Raw genomic sequence first — 16,223 nt, 5'->3', positions numbered from 1 at the left:
CTTAATGGGTATTAAGGACTACAAGCCCGTCCATCCCGAACTGTGATAAAATCGGGCTTGGGCTGGCCTTCCCCGCCCGATGTACACCCCTACCCTCAGTATTGACTGGCATCATCTCCGCACATGCCAACCACGCATGCTAGCCAAGCATGCCAACCGCGCATGCCGTACATTCTAATTAGGGTTTCGACATGCTAAACCCTAATTTTCACATCTCCGCGCCAAAGGCATACCATGCTAGCCGCGTCAACGGGATGCCAGCCATTCCAGCCACATCTCCGCACTAAAGGCATACCATGCCAGCCGCACCACTATGCCAACGGGATGCCAGCCAAAGGCATACCATGCTAGCCGCGCCAACGGGATGCCAGACATTCCAGCCACATCTCCGCACTAAAGGCATACCATGCCAACCATGCCAGCCACATCGGCGCGCCAAAGGCATACTATGGCAGCCGCAACACCGTGCCAACGACATGCCATCCATGCCAGTCACATCTCCGCGCCAAAGGCATACCATGCCAGCCATGCCAGCCACATCTCCGCGCCAAAGGCATACCATGCCAGCCGCACCACCGTGCCAATGACATGCCATCCATGCAAGCCACATATCCGCGCCAAAGGCATACCATGCCAGCCACATCTCCGCGCCAAAGGTATACCATGCTAGCTGCACCACCGTGTCAACGGCATGCCAGCCACATCTCCACGCCAAAGGCATATCATGCCAGCCGCACCACCATGCCAGCCATGCCTCCATGCCGCTGGCTTCCAAACGAAGGGTTGCAACAATCAACGGCTAGCCTTCCTTCTGAGATGCAAATCTCAGCCGTACAAGTTCGCCACCAAACGCATGGCAACTTCTGGCCCAATGCCAAATTCCACGGTTTATGCAAAAAACCTAATTTGGACGCGCCTAAAACATGCCAAATCCATGATGACCATGTCGTTGGCTGCCAAACGAAGGGTTGCAACAATCGACGACTACCCTTCCTTCTGAGACGCAAATCTCATCCGTACAAGTTCGCCACTAAACGCATTGAAACATCTGCCCAATGCCAAATTCCAAGGTTTATGACAAAATCCTAATTTGGCAGCGCCTAAAACATGCCAAAGCCATGCCGGCCATGCCTCCATGCCGCTGGATTCCAAACAAAGAGTTGCAACAATCAACAGTTACCCTTCCTTCTGAGATGAAAATCTCAGCCGTACAAGTTCGCCACCAAACGCATGGCAACTTCTTGCCAAATTCCACGGTTTATGCCAAAATCCTAATTTGGCCGCGCCCAAAACATGTCAAAGCCATGCCGGCCATGCCTCCATGCCGCTGGTTGCCAAACGAAGGGTTGCAACAATCGACGGTTACCCTTCCTTCTGAGATGCAAATCTCAGCCGTACAAGTTCGCCACCAAACGCATGGAAACTTCTGGCCCAATTCCAATTCTTGGCCACGGTGCCAAAACCCTAATTTGGCCACGCCAAGAGCATGCATGAGCCATGACGGCCATGCAACCATGGCGCTGGCTACCAAACGAAAGGTAGCAACGATCAACGGCTACCCTTCCTCCTGAGTTGCAGATCCCATCCGTACAAGCTTTCCACCAAACGACTAGTGGCAATCTCTTGGCTACGGTGCCAATTCTTGGTTACGACACCAAACCCTAATTGGCCACTCCCAGAACATGCGCAAGCCATGCTACAGCCACTCCTGTAGCTGCCAGTGGAAGGTATCCATAATCAATGGCTACCCTTCCTCTTGAAATGCAAATCTCGACCGTCGAAGGTCGCTACCGAACCGACAAGCCTCTCAATCTTAACTTGCCACACTTAGCAACATGCTACTCGTTTTCCACGAAAACACTCGAGACATCAAAACATGTCACAAACTGGGGGATGCTCATCATGGTATTGGTCTGGCGGTTTACAGCGTGCGGCGTACACTACGCCCGTTACAGGAAAGTGTCATAAGAGTGAGGCGGTTAGTAAATACAAGAAGTAATAGTGAAACGTTTCCTTCATTATGGAAATATCAATTCCAGGCGTTACCCGTTACCGCTTTCTTCCATTTACTCAACCGTTTCCACTTCTTACGAGACCAGAGTACGTTTCATTGCGACTTGTATTAATAGGTCTCACCTATTTTCACCAAAGAACAAGTTTTGGTCAGGAGAATACAACACTCAGAAATCACCTGTTAGCTTTCCACATTACTAGCATTTCACTTTCTGATACAAGTCGTAAAACAAACACTCTTCCAAAATCAACTATTTTGGTCTCAACACTCTCTTTGCTTCCCTCCCCAAGACCAACCCTTCTCCTTCGCTTTGTGACCGAAGCAAGTCTGGAACAGACATTTCTTGGTTTAGGCCGGATTTGTACAGATTGATCTCTCGAATCTAAAGTACTCTCGTGCATTACATTGTTTAGGGTTTAGACTCGTTTCTCACCCATACACGAAATTACCAAAATCAGCAGAAACCGTTTTCACCCTCAAACAATTGGTGACCACAGTGGGAGATTAATCTCTCGGTTACAGTGTCAATTTCTAATTCCTGATTTCATTCTTCAACCCAGATCTCAAGATGATAGAAGAAAATGATTCGTGCATGGATCGACGAATCAGTTACCAGACGGGTCAGTTTATCACACAACGTGAAATGACTGGGTATTTCTCACAGTAACGGCGGTGCCGCCCACAAAACTTAGACTTACGCCCGGAAGATCCGTTTTGTTGGGATACCCTGGAAACGAGTAAGTCTTGTTAGACAAAGTGCATAATCTATTACTTCGAGTTTCCATACTGATAATAGAAATCGATATCCATGTTATCCTCGAATTTCATCCTATACTTTCCACAGTCATACAACACTCGCGGTTCCATGACTCTCTTGGAATATTTGTGTTACTTACAATCATAATAAAAAACGACATTATTTTAGAAACAGTTCATTCCAAATAATAATCCAAAACCCTCATAGGTAACAATTATCTATCAACCCAAAAATCCAGAAAACCAAACCATAAACTACGCGTCTCGTTTGCCTTTCAAAAAAAAAAAAAAAAACCTAAGCAAAAGAAGTTCAGAAGACAGAAGTACATTCAAGGGAAGCCATTCAGCAGTGGCTTGCTCTTCTTAGAGAAAGCCTCCTTCATGCTTTGGAGAGCCGCCCCGTTTCAGCTTCAACTTTTTGGACAACCTTTCGATTTTCGCTTCTTGTTGTTTGATCACATCCTCGGAAGGGCCTTCGATCGCCTCGGCCTGAAACTTTTGGATCTCGGTAAAACCCTCAACAAACCAGGGAGCGTTGAACTTGTAGTCTATGCACATGTCACGATGGAACTTCCAGCTTGAGATTACATCCTCGGAGACGGTGTGGCCAGTCATATTTCACATGTCGTCAATCGAAGATAAGAAGCCGCTTCAACGCTCTCTCAAGAAGTCGCTCCGCTTCAACGTCCTCAAGCAGCGGCTCCACTTCAACGCCCTCCAGCAGCGGCTCCGCTTTAACGCCCTCCAGTAGCGGCTCCGCTTCAACGTCATCCAGCAACGGCTACGCTACAACGTTCTTTCCAGAAGTCGCTCCGCTTCAACGTCCTCAAGCAGCGGCTCCGCTTCAACATTCTCTCCAGAAGTCGTTCCACTTCAATGTCCTCCAGCAGCGGCTCCGCTTCAACATTCGCTCCAGGATTCGAAGCCGAAGATTCAGTGTTTATCTCCATAAGTTTCAACGTCCTCTCCAAGAGACGAAGCCGCTTCACGCCTCATTCCTTCCAAGGTTCGTGCTCGTGGCCGCCGCTTCCCCTGTTAAGGATCATGATCGCAGCCAACCAATTTCCGTAGTCGTGGCCACCTTTTGATCCACCCCGTCAAAGTTCGTGGTCATTGACGATTTTCCCGCTTACGCATCCATCCAACGTACTTTGTTCCCACGACGATGTAGTGCCTTCTGGTCACATCTGCTGTCAAGAATTGTTGCCGCTCGTGATACCAGCTAGAGCTTCACCATGGAAACAATCACTACAAAGATGGAAACATGTAAACCACACTTGGGGACCGAGGATCTACAAGGAATCCCTTTACTGTCAAATATCGGAAGACACGGTCAACCAAAGGTCATAGCCACGACAAGGTCATCTACTCTACAAAGGTATAGCGTAAGAGTACCATCACCTCTCTGTCTAGAAGACACCTGCAACACTTTACGAGGCCGTGGTGGATCCCAAGCCTTCTTAAGAGGAAAAAACTTCAGAAACTGAAGAAAAGTGCGACTGGGGACTGCTCATCGCAGTCCATCCCGACGACCATCAAAGATTCATGAGATAACTCCAGTGACGCGGCTGAAACATTTTCTTGTGGAAACATAGGGAGCCACAATAAACAACATAACTCTCTCATTTCTACCTCTTCGCTATCGAGAATATTTCGTCCATGTGATATTCTGAGCATCCCAAAGTCACATCCAGAAGAGTACAATAAGCCTGTACCGAATCCCGTGGATATGGATTCAAGGCGATGCAATGAAAGTAGGATACCCATGGGGACTACCAGCATGGGACGCTTTCACTCCCCTTAACTAGGTTATTTCTGATTTCAACATCATCACTGTCGAAGTTTTACAAGTCGCAGGAATTTCTCAACATGAAACCGTACATGTGCGTTGAAGACTCCAAAAAAACGCCACAAAGATACATTCACATATTCGGCCGTGCCATCAAATATAACGGAAGTATAACTAGGGACTTCTCACCGCATCCCATTCCATATGATAGCCCAAGATTCAGAAGATGGTTCGAAGGATGTCGCTTGGAACAAAGTCCTTGAAGACTTGATAGCAGCACATCGGCAACATAACGCCTCCCAACTCATCTATTTCATCCAGTGGCTCCGGAAGATTTCGACCATACAAGCATCCACAACATATTGTCATCGCGATCATAAGGTCCAAGCACTGAACAACCGAAAGTCAAGGATGGACCGACAACGCAAACACAATCTCCAAGATTAGCCCTTACAGGATCGTTACCGAGCATATGTTTCAGCCATCCGTCCCAAAAATGCAATGGAGTTTGGTAAATTTTGGAATCCACTGGAGAGACACTACAGACGAAAGCACGGATCTGGACGGGCAATAGAAAATAGAAGAGGGTCGATACCTCTTTTCATGCGGACAGAGTTTCTAAAGTTTCCACAAAATAAAGATTCCTTCTTGCTTCATGAACGGGAATAGATGACTGTGCGCGACTATGCTACCTCGGGCCCGCAACATCCCTTCTGAATTCTTCCTGAGTTTTTACTGTCGGGCTGTTTTCACCTCTTAAACGATCTCAAAACCTAAATATTTCCACGCAAGGAGATAGGAAATTATTTTCCGATCAGAATGGAGGGTTGGACCATCAAAATCCGAGTTTGTACGAGAATTCTACAACGATTTTAGTAAAGGGCGCTAATTAGGGTTTCAGCATGCCAAACCCTAATTTAGACAAAGTTTTCAGGCGCCATCACCACTGTTTGATAGTCGAAGTTCCAGCGGTATCACCACCGTTTGGTAGCCGAAGTTCCAGCGCCAGCAGCCTGCGTTCTTTCCAGCGCCAGCAGCTTGCATCCCTTCCAGCGCCAGCAGCTTGCGTCTTTCCAGCGCCAGCAGCTTGCGTCTTTCCAGCGCCAGCAGCTTGCGTCTTTCCAGCGCCAATAACTTGCATCCTTTCTAGCGCCAACAACTTGCGTCCTTCCAGCGCCAGCAACTTGCATCCTCTCCAGCGCCAGCAGCTTTCATCCTTTCCAGCGCTATAAGCTTGCGTCCTTCCAGCGCCAGCAACTTGCATCCTTTCCAGCGCTAACATCTTGCGTCCTTCCAGCGCCAGCAGCTTACACCCTTTCCAGCACAACTTATCCATCCATAGTCGATTGCACCAACAGTCCGCATACCGAGCGGGAGCCAACAAAAGCCCATGCCAAGCCTACGCCAGCAGCTCCATATCACGCCAAGCCTAGGCCAGTGGCCCCAGTCCGTGCCAAGCCAAGCCAGCGGCTCCATATCACGTCGATTCTAAGACAACGACTCCGTTTTAAGACAAGCCAGTGCTAGCGGCTCATTCCAAGCCAATACAACGCTAGCGGCTCATTCCAAGCCAATGCAACGCTAGCGTCTCATTACAAGCCAATCCGACGCCAGCGGCTCTATTCCAAGCCAATACAACGGTAGCGGCTCATTCCAAGCCAATCTGACACCAGCGGATCCATTCCAAGCCAAGCAACACCAGTGGCTCACTTTAAGCCAAGCACTGTAAGCGGCTCCACTCCGAGCCAAATTTGCGCAAAGCCGAGAACACGAGAGTTGCAGGTTTTCCTTACCTCCGAAAAAAAGTTAGCCGGATCTTCCTGACCATCCCTTCATGACTTTCCGTTTCGATTTTGTCCTTGTCTATCACCATCTCATGCTTACCCCGCAACAATGCCCCTGTTCCGAGCTAAGCAGGGGGACTTAACGTTGATGGTGGTTTTTAGCTTAGGGTTAAAATCGTAAAACCTTAGTCTAACGGGACGTCACTCTGTAAGAAAACGAAGCCGAGAGTACCAATATCTCCACTAGCACATTTATTGAGCCATTCAATATGTCTACGTGAAATTTACCAGGGTACCTTTTTTATATACATTCTATGTTCCACGATAGAACCCTCATTATTGACTGGCATCATCTCCGCACATGTCAACCCCGCATGCTATCCAAGCATGCCGACCGTGCATGTCGTACATTCTAATTAGGGATTCGATATGCTAAATCCTAATTTCCACATCTCCGCGCCAAAGGCATGCCATGCCAGCCGCACCACCGTGCCAACGACATGCCAGCCACATCTCCGCCCCAAAGGCATACCATGCCATCCGCACCACCGTGCCAACGGCATGCCAGCCATGCCAGCCACGCCGGCCACATCTCCGCGCCAAAGGCATACCATTCCAGCCGCACCACCGTGCCAACGGCATGCCAGCCATGCCAACCAAATCTCCGCGCCAAAGGCATACCATGCCAGCCGCACCACCGTGCTAACGGCATGCCAGCCATTCCAGCCACATCTCCGCGCCAAAGGCAAACCATCCTAGACGCACCACCGTGCCAACGGCATGCCAGCCACATCTCCGCGCAAAGGCATACCATGCCAGCTGCACCACCGTTCCAACGGCATGCCAACCATGCCAGCCACATCTCCGCGCCAAAGGCATACCATGCCAGCCGCACCACCGCGCCAACGGCATGCCAGCCACATCACCGCACCAAAGGCATACCATGCCAGCGCACCACCGTGCCAACAGCATGCAAGCCATGCCAGCCTCACCACTGTGCCAACGGCATGCCAGCCACATATCCGCGCCAAAGGCATACCATGCCAGCCGCACCACCGTGCCAACGGCATGCAAACCATGCCAGCCACATCTACGCGTCAAAGACATACCATGCCAGCCGTACCACCGTGCCAACGACATGCCAGCCACATCTCCGTGCCAAAGGCATACCATGCTAGCCGCACCACCGTGCCAACGACATGCCATCCATGCCATCCACATCTCCGCGCCAAAGGCATACCGTGCCAGCTGCACCACCGTGCCAACGACATGCCAGCCACATCTCCGTGCCAAAGGCATACCATGCCAGCCGAACCACCATGCCAAAGCCATGCCATCCATGCCTCCATGCCGCTGGCTGCCAAATGAAGGGTTGCAACAATCAATGGTTACCCTTCCTTCTGAGATGCAAATCTCAGCCATACAAATTCGCTACCAAACGCATGGCAACTTCTGGTCCAATGCCAAATTCCATGGTTTATGTCAAAACCCTAATTTGGACGCGCCTAAAACATGCCAAAGCTATGCCGGCCATGCATCCATGCTGCTGGCTGCCAAACGAAGGGTTGCAACAATCAACGGTTACCCTTTCTTCTGAGACGCAAATCTCAGCCATACAAGTTCGCCACCAAACACATGGAAACTTCCGGCCCAATACCAAATTCCACGGTTTATGCCAAAACCCTAATTTGGTCGCGTCTAAAACATGTCAAAGCCATGCCGGCCATGCCTCCATGCTGCTGCCTGCCAAACGAAGGGTTGCAACAATTGACAGCTGCCCTTCCTTCTGAGACGCAAATCTCAGCCGTACAAGTTCGCCACCAAACTCATGGCAACTTCTGGACCAATGCCGAATTCCACGGTTTATGCCAAAACCTTAATCTGGACGCGCCAAAAACATGCCAAAGCCATGCCGACCATGCCGCTGGCTTCCAAATGAAGGGTTGGAACAATCAACGGCTACCCTTCCTTCTGAGATGCAAATTTCATCCGTACAAGTTCGCCACCAAACGCATGGCAACTTCTTGACCAATGCCAAATTCCACGGTTTATGCCTAAAACCCTAATTTGGCCGCGCTCAAAACATGCCAAAGCCATGCCGGCCATGCCTCCACGTCGCTGGCTTCCAAACGAAGGGTTGCGACAATCGACGGCTACCCTTCCTTCTGAGATGCAAATCTCAGCCGTACAAGTTCGCCACCAAACACATGGGAACTTCTGGCCCAATTCCAATTCTTGGTCACGCTGCCAAAACCCTAATTTGACCGCGCCAAGAGCATGCACGAGCCATGCCGGCCATGCAACCATGTCGCTGGCTGTCAAACGAAAGGTAGCACGATCAACGGCTACCCTTCCTCCTAAGTTGTAGATCTCAGCCGTACAAGCTTTCCACCAAACGACTTGTGGCAATCTCTTGGCTATGGTGCCAATTCTTGGTCACGACACCAAACCCTAATTGGCCACGCCCAGAACATGCGCAAGCCATGCCGCAACCACTCATCTAGCTTCCAGTGGAAAGTATCCATAATCAATGGCTACCCTTCCTCTTGAAATACAAATCTCGGCCGTCGAAGGTCGCCAACGAACCGGCAAGCCTCTCAATCTTAACTTGCCACACGTAGCAACATGCTACTCGTTTTCCACGAAAACACTCGAGACATCAAAACATGTCACAAACTGGGGGATGCTCATCAGGGTATTGGTCTGGCGGTTTACAGCGTGCGGCGTACACTACGCCCGTTACAGGAAAGTATCATAAGAGTGAGGCGGTTAGTAAATACAAGAAGTAATGGGGAAACGTTTCCTTCATTATAGAAATATCAATTCCAGGCGTTACCCGTTACCACTTTCTTCCATTTACTCAACCGTTTCCACTTCTTACGAGACCAGGGTACGTTTCGTTGCGACTTGTATAAATAGGTCTCACCTATTTTCACCAAAGAACAAGTTTTGGTCAGGTGAATACAACACTCAGAAATCACCTGTTAGCTTTCCATATTGCTAGCGTTTCACTCTCTGATACAAGTCGTAAAACAACCACTCTTCCAGAATCAACTATTCTGGTCTCAACACTCTCTTCGCTTCCCTCCCCAAGACCAACCCTTCTCCTTCACTTTGTGACCGAAGCAAGTCTGGAATGACCATTTCTTGGTTTAGGCCGGATTTGCACAGATTGATCTCTCGAATCTAAAGTACTCCCTTGCAGTACATTGTTTAGGGTTTAGACTTGTTTCTCACCCATACACGAAATTACCAAAATCAGCAGAAACCGTTTTCACCCTCAAACACCTGGATAAAAGTCTGAAGAGCCAACTGATAGGCAGAGCCTTTGTCCGTTGAGAATAAATTACCAAGGATCACCTTTTGCACCGAAGCAGTCTGGCTCTGAGAAGCAAGATAGCAGTAGGCACGGGTGTCATCCATGGTATAAATTCCAAGTCCACCATCTTTGATAGGAAAGGTAGATAGCCTCCGTTGTAGAGGACCAAAACCCGAACCATCACCAGTAATTAGAAGTCTCAAATACTGATGCAACTGATCATGAAAAAGATCAGTAGCTGGTCGTAGGGTTGCAGGATTAGTAGTTCGCATTGCTAAATATAATCTTGACACACCAATGCAATTGCGAAGTAATAGCATATCACTTTGAGGATCCTTGAGTTTTTTGATTGCGTTCATTAGTAGAACAGTCTTCTGCACCCTGCTCAACATCATATCGCTAATAAAGTCCAAATCCAAACTCACCGGTCCACCCAAAAGTTTAACACCATTAGAAGGTCTACCAATATCCGGGGGGAAAACACCATCAGCTGTACTTATGGGATCGAAAGAAGGCCAAAAGACCTCCGTTTTCCTTATATTGAGGTGTAAACCCCTACTTGGTCCTTCTGATTCTATTATGCTCAAGGCCTTAGCAACCTAGACAGTATCACCAATAATTGTACCATCATCAAGGTACCAGGCGTGTAAATCAAGTTTGCAACTAGAAGCAATAGTCTTTACCAGGGGTGAAGTGTCAACGCAAACAACAAGGGACCGAGAGGGTCACCTTGATGGACACCAAGTGAGGAAGACAAAATATATTGATCATAATAAAGCTTAGCAGGCCGTGAGTAGCAAAATTCTACCCAATGAGAAATACCTGGGTAATGAAGACGAACTTCCTTAATGAGCTGAGATCTGCTCACCATGTTGAACGCATTGGAAAAGTCAATAAGCAACACTGACTTTTTTGAATGACCTTTCAGCTCTAATAAGCGATTTACAGCATGTAAAATACTTTCTCCACTGGTTGCGCGTCGTTTACGCAACAAATTAATTACTTCTTTCCACACAATTAACTGGTAATATAATTGCAAGGAATTCGTTCCCACGAAGAGCAGGAAGTTTCTAGTTGCTAAAAAGTAACTGAAATGGGGGTTTTTAGATTTTAATCAAATTAACTAATAAAACGAAAATAATAAAATTGGTTTAAATTAATAACGAGAAAGATGATTAGGGAATCATTCCCTGTCACTGAACCGAAGCCTAATTAAATGCAAATTTATTTCTTATTGAACTTATATTGTTACCAACCGTAGAATAGCAATAAGCTCTGCTATCCCCCGGATTCCTACTTTCACTGGATACAGAAGCGCTCGACTACCAGATTCTTTCCAACCAACCCACCAAGAATAAGCTCTCAAGGTGTAAATTAGTCGAATGCTTTACACTCTGTGAATCAGGTTGATCCCAGCATCAGACGCATAAGCTCGGTTTGCTTACTAGTATTATCTTTACACACAATTGCTTAACAAAATCCCTCTGTCAGCTCTTACGATTTACTACTTTGTAAAGAGTTAATGTTACAATTACACGTATCACATAACCCTAAACTAGTAGAAGAAATATTGATTGGTTAATTTAATTGATCATTTTAAATAACCCCTCAATATTCTTAGATGATAAAAATAATAAAGATAATCAATAATAAAATAAAACTTGAAATAAATGTGATTAAAAATAATAATGCTTCATTGTTCATGACTTTGAAATTATCCCTGACCAATTAAAAGTTTAGCTAGACATAATTAAAAAATACCAGCAAGTAATTAACTATAGAAGAAGGAAATAAAAACAAAAGCTCTCTCGAGATCTCTATCTTTCTTTCTGGCGTAAAATGGTGAGGGGAGAGGTGTTTCTCTTACTCTCCAAGGAAGTGGTGTCTGAAGAAGTAAGTTTTCGTTCCTTTTTATAGCCTCCCATCGCTCTGCTCATTCCGCAAAACCCGTAGTGGGAAAGGATTGAAAATCCTAGCCGCCTTTCTCTTTTACTTCGCATGCAACTTCACAGGTATAGAAAATAGACGGTCAAATGGAATTGAGCCACGTACTACAAAGTCAGTCTGTGAGACTAAAAAGTGTTGCTATAGTGTTGCACAGAGTAACTTAACAGTCGAAGCACCATTTACGAGTGGTTCAATCTTCAGCGGGACCTGATGTAGAAACGTGTATTCTTCCGATGCTGGTTACATATTCAATTCAATGATCCTTGTTTCACCGAATCTTCACCTTCAAAAGTTTTCAGCTGCTACAATCAGAACTTATCTCTTCTTAGTCGGACCCACCATGCGTCTTCTCATAGTCTGTGTACGCCCAAAAAGTTGTTCCCTGTAGAGTTTCAAATTTTTACTTACATTCCCATGTGATATGGGTCCTACCAACAGCAGCAAACTCTCTTCCCTGCCAAACGACCATCTAATCGAGGTATCAGCGTCTACTGAACTTAATCTCGAGCTCCATCACAGCCAAGTTCTCTACCATCTTTAATGGCAGCACCTTCAAGTTCATCATAACTTCCATGATCGCAACCATCTTTGTACCATCTCGATCACTATCTCCATTCTCTCCTCAGCACCGGTGATAATAGCAGCAGCCATTGTTGAGTTCTCCATCTCTGTCAGGATCATCTGAATCACTTTCTTCCCGTCTGCCATCAAACCTCAGCCCAGAAACCCCATATCTGATCGTCTAGAACATCACAGCCTCATCGTCCCGCCATTACTGCCACCATCCACAGCTCCGAGCTACGTTCTGTATCTTCTTCCATTGCTGTTATCAGCTCGACTTCCATTATACTAGTGGGTATAGCTTGCAGCAGCGGAGACCCGGAGTTCCAGCATCGATAATGGTAGCAGCAGCACCTTGCTCGAGTTTTTCTTATCTTCCCTGCCTTCATCAACGGCAACAAGCCATTATCTTCATCATTTCCATGTTCTCTAACATCTTCTGTAACGTTCAACTCCACCGAGACAGCAACCAAGCCTCGTCTCTTCTCTGCATTTTCATCACGATCTCCAAACCTACCCATCAATCCATGATCACGAATTTCTCTGTGCAACTGGAGCTCTCCATAGTGTCGTCGTGATCATTGTATGGACCACAACTTCATTCATCTGCTCTGCTATGCCAGCAGATCCATCAATCACCGAGATTTTGATCATCAGCAACGAAACCGTTTATCGTTGAAAACTCGAAATCAGGCAACAACCCATGCTTTATATTGTCCCCAGGAACCTAGTGGTGTATTCAAATTCGGATATAGTTGTTGATCGAATCCATCACCATCGTGATCATCATGATGACCACCATTAAGAACAGCTCATGTTCTTCATGTTCATAATAAGGAAGAAGAAGGGGTGCCCTGAGTAATGAAGGCGGGTGCCTTCATCATATTTTGAATTCCTGCTTCCCCCTTTGTAAAAGACCGAACTGCCTTTAGCAGTTCCGTTGAACTTGACTGCCCCTTAACATACTGACTACCCCTTAACGTACAGTAGGGGTTCCAATAGCACTTGTCCTGTAAAATGAGCATTTTGCCTCTTTTGTCTTCCAAGTTATTGTTTTGCTCATAACTTCTTCATACGAACTCAGAATGACTCAGTTCTTTCGCCACTGCCTTCGTCTTCTTGTCTTCTAGAAATATTGTATTTGAACGATTTTCACTTGGTATTTGGTCCTTCCCCAATTGTAGCTAGCTTCTTTTATTACACAATTAAGCGCAAATTCACTTCTTTTTGGATGATTCACCTAATAAAACACAAATAAGAGAAAACAAGCGTAACATACAATAATTTCCAAGAAAAACAACAAATACTAGCATGGTATTGACACCAATTATATGTGAAATATGCACTTGTCATCCACCAACATGCACACCTACTACGAATTGTTAATCACCTAAATAGGAGGTCATGTCCTTACTGAGAGAAAAAACAGCCACTTTGAAAACCAATCTGCGCCAAACCGTACCAACTGCAATGGGCCTTAGGCCACTCCTGGGTTTAAGAAAAGGTGTCAAGGGTGCACTGGCTATGAACTCGCCTAACTCCACAGGGTATTTACCAGCCAATCAAAGGTTCACAACCCCGGAAATAGACGACAGTCATCTGCCATGGCTGCTGCTCCTCCACTCAAAACATCAACTAAGTGTTGCACGCGTAGGCCATCACGGCTACACGATGTTCCTTTTGGGAAGCTTTTGATAGCTCCCAAAACTTCCCTAGAATCCACCGAAATTTGATCAACCATAACATCATCCACGGGAATCTCCGGAAGAGGTGCAGGAGGATGTTTGTTAAGCAATTCAGAGTACGTCTTCTCATTACAAGGAGCAACCCCTGTTGAGGATAAAAATCGTATGGCAGCAGCGAAGTGGCCTGAATTCATCTTCCTCCGACATGCTGTAATATTGGTTGCACTTTGCTTCTTCACATCTGCCTTCTTGGACCCCAAAATTGCAGGCGGTTGGAGCAATTTATTCACCAAGATGAAACAACCATTGGGTTCCTTCCACAGTGAAAGAGCATGATTGATTGCTGCTACTTATAGACGCTTCCTATTGCCAGATTTTTCTTCAGCTGAGCATCGCGGTTTGAACAGGGACAAAGTGCAAATGGGGAGAAGAAGGAGTTGCAGCCAACCTGCCAGATTACGTGGGTTCACTATAACTCTGTCAAGGCAGGTCTTCAATGTCCTTGAGAAGGCAATTCTGCACTTATGGGGTATACAAGTGACCATAGTAACCTGCCTATGTAGCACTTCATTCAGCAACTCAATGGAAAGAATCCATGTGGCTTCATCACCGTCCTTCACAGAAACAACACCAGCGTCACTTGCAACTAAACACTCAGCGTGTATCTCTTCTGGTTTTGCTAAACCATGAATGAGGAATACATCACCTGCACCATCAAATGGACCTACAATGACATCATGTACAACTCCAGCACGACCTTTGCATGGTTTCCTCCAAGCTTGAAGATGCAAGAACTTACCACAGAGCCACATCCGTAGACTGTAAAGAAATTTCTCCCAAGAAAGATATACAATCGAATTGTTGGCAATTAAATCCATGCAGGTGGTTCTGTTAGCTTCTAAGGATAGATGCCTGTCATGAAGATGTTTCAGAAAGGAACCCTTGGCATATCCCCTGCCATGAATCCCATCGTTACAACCATTGATGTTTTTGAAAGGACAATGGCAGAAACCGTCGACTGAAGCAGCGTCTTCTGAGGTAGAAGAAGAAGGAGAGATCAAGGTTGTCTGGGAAAGGGTATTTACAGGATCTGAAGAACTAGAGGAAGCCCTAGTTAACCTAAACATTGAAAACAAAAACAAAAAAAAAAAAACCTCAAGGAAAACCTGGAACCCTAAAAAACAAAAAGCGGCAAAACAAAAATTTGAAAAAGAAAACATTGAAATCAAAAACGAGGGGAAAACAAGTTGAAATCATGATGAATAAGTGATTGAAAATTGCTTTCAATCACCGGGGAAAAACGCCGGAGAAACATGGAAAAACACCAAAATTTGGAAATCTGTTTATTATAGTTTTTTTTTTTTTTTAATATTGTGTATGGCTAGGAGAAAAAGTAGCCGAACCCCTATGGTGTTTTCCACATGAGAAATAATCTATTGCATTTGGTAGAACAAAAGAAAAAGAAATATAGTTGAATTTCAGGTTCGGTTAGAAAAAAAAATGTAGATGAATCTCTATTAGATTTGGCTAAGAAATAAAATAAAAAAAATCGGTTAGGAAGAAAATAAAATAAAAAATAGCCGAACCTTTATGTTTTTTTTTTTTTTGAAGCAGACATTTTATTAAACGAAGATTAGGTTACAATTTAGCGTGGGGATATGGTAGCTACAGAGTCATGATAAACAATTTGACTAATAAAAATTGGGATTGCCTGGTCCCATATTTTGGTTGATATATTTTCCATTTGGCGTCCATCTGCCGCATGATTGGCCAAACCATCTTCTGCTTGAATTCCTTATCTGAAATTATGTTGTATAGCAGCCTGCGAAATCTTTCGTATCTCATACTTTATTTCCTCAATCATCCCTGAGATATGCCAGGGGGGAATAGGGGATGTGATGCAGCGCATAAGGTTCTGTGGGTCTGTCTCGAAGAGAACCTTTGTCCATTTCCTTTCATTTTTTGTTCTCGATGCCAAAAGAAGAGCCGAAGTTTCAGCAGTTAAGGAAGCCGTAATTCCAAAATATTGAGTTAGAGCCATTATCGTTCGTGCATCGGAGTCCCTACAAATGAAACTTTCACCCGGATGACCCCTGTCCGCTCCATCAGTGTTAATCTTAATCAAGTTCATCTTCGGAGTGGACCATCCTACCGAGATTGTTGAGATCATTTTTATGCTTGATGAGTGGTTGAGTATCGGTGAATCTCCCGGTATGACCGGAGGTAAGGACTGTAGCGCCGCCGAATATTCTTGTTGTTGTGTTTGAGCCCAAGCTAAGATTTCTGTTGTTGTTGTTTGATTTTGGCGGTATATTAAATCATTTCTAGATAACCATAAGGTCCAAAATAGAAAACAGTAAGAGAAGAT

Source organism: Papaver somniferum, chromosome 2, assembly GCF_003573695.1.
Source record: "Papaver somniferum cultivar HN1 chromosome 2, ASM357369v1, whole genome shotgun sequence".
NCBI classification, from domain to species: domain Eukaryota; kingdom Viridiplantae; phylum Streptophyta; class Magnoliopsida; order Ranunculales; family Papaveraceae; genus Papaver; species Papaver somniferum.
Note: the sequence above shows the minus strand (reverse complement) of the source record.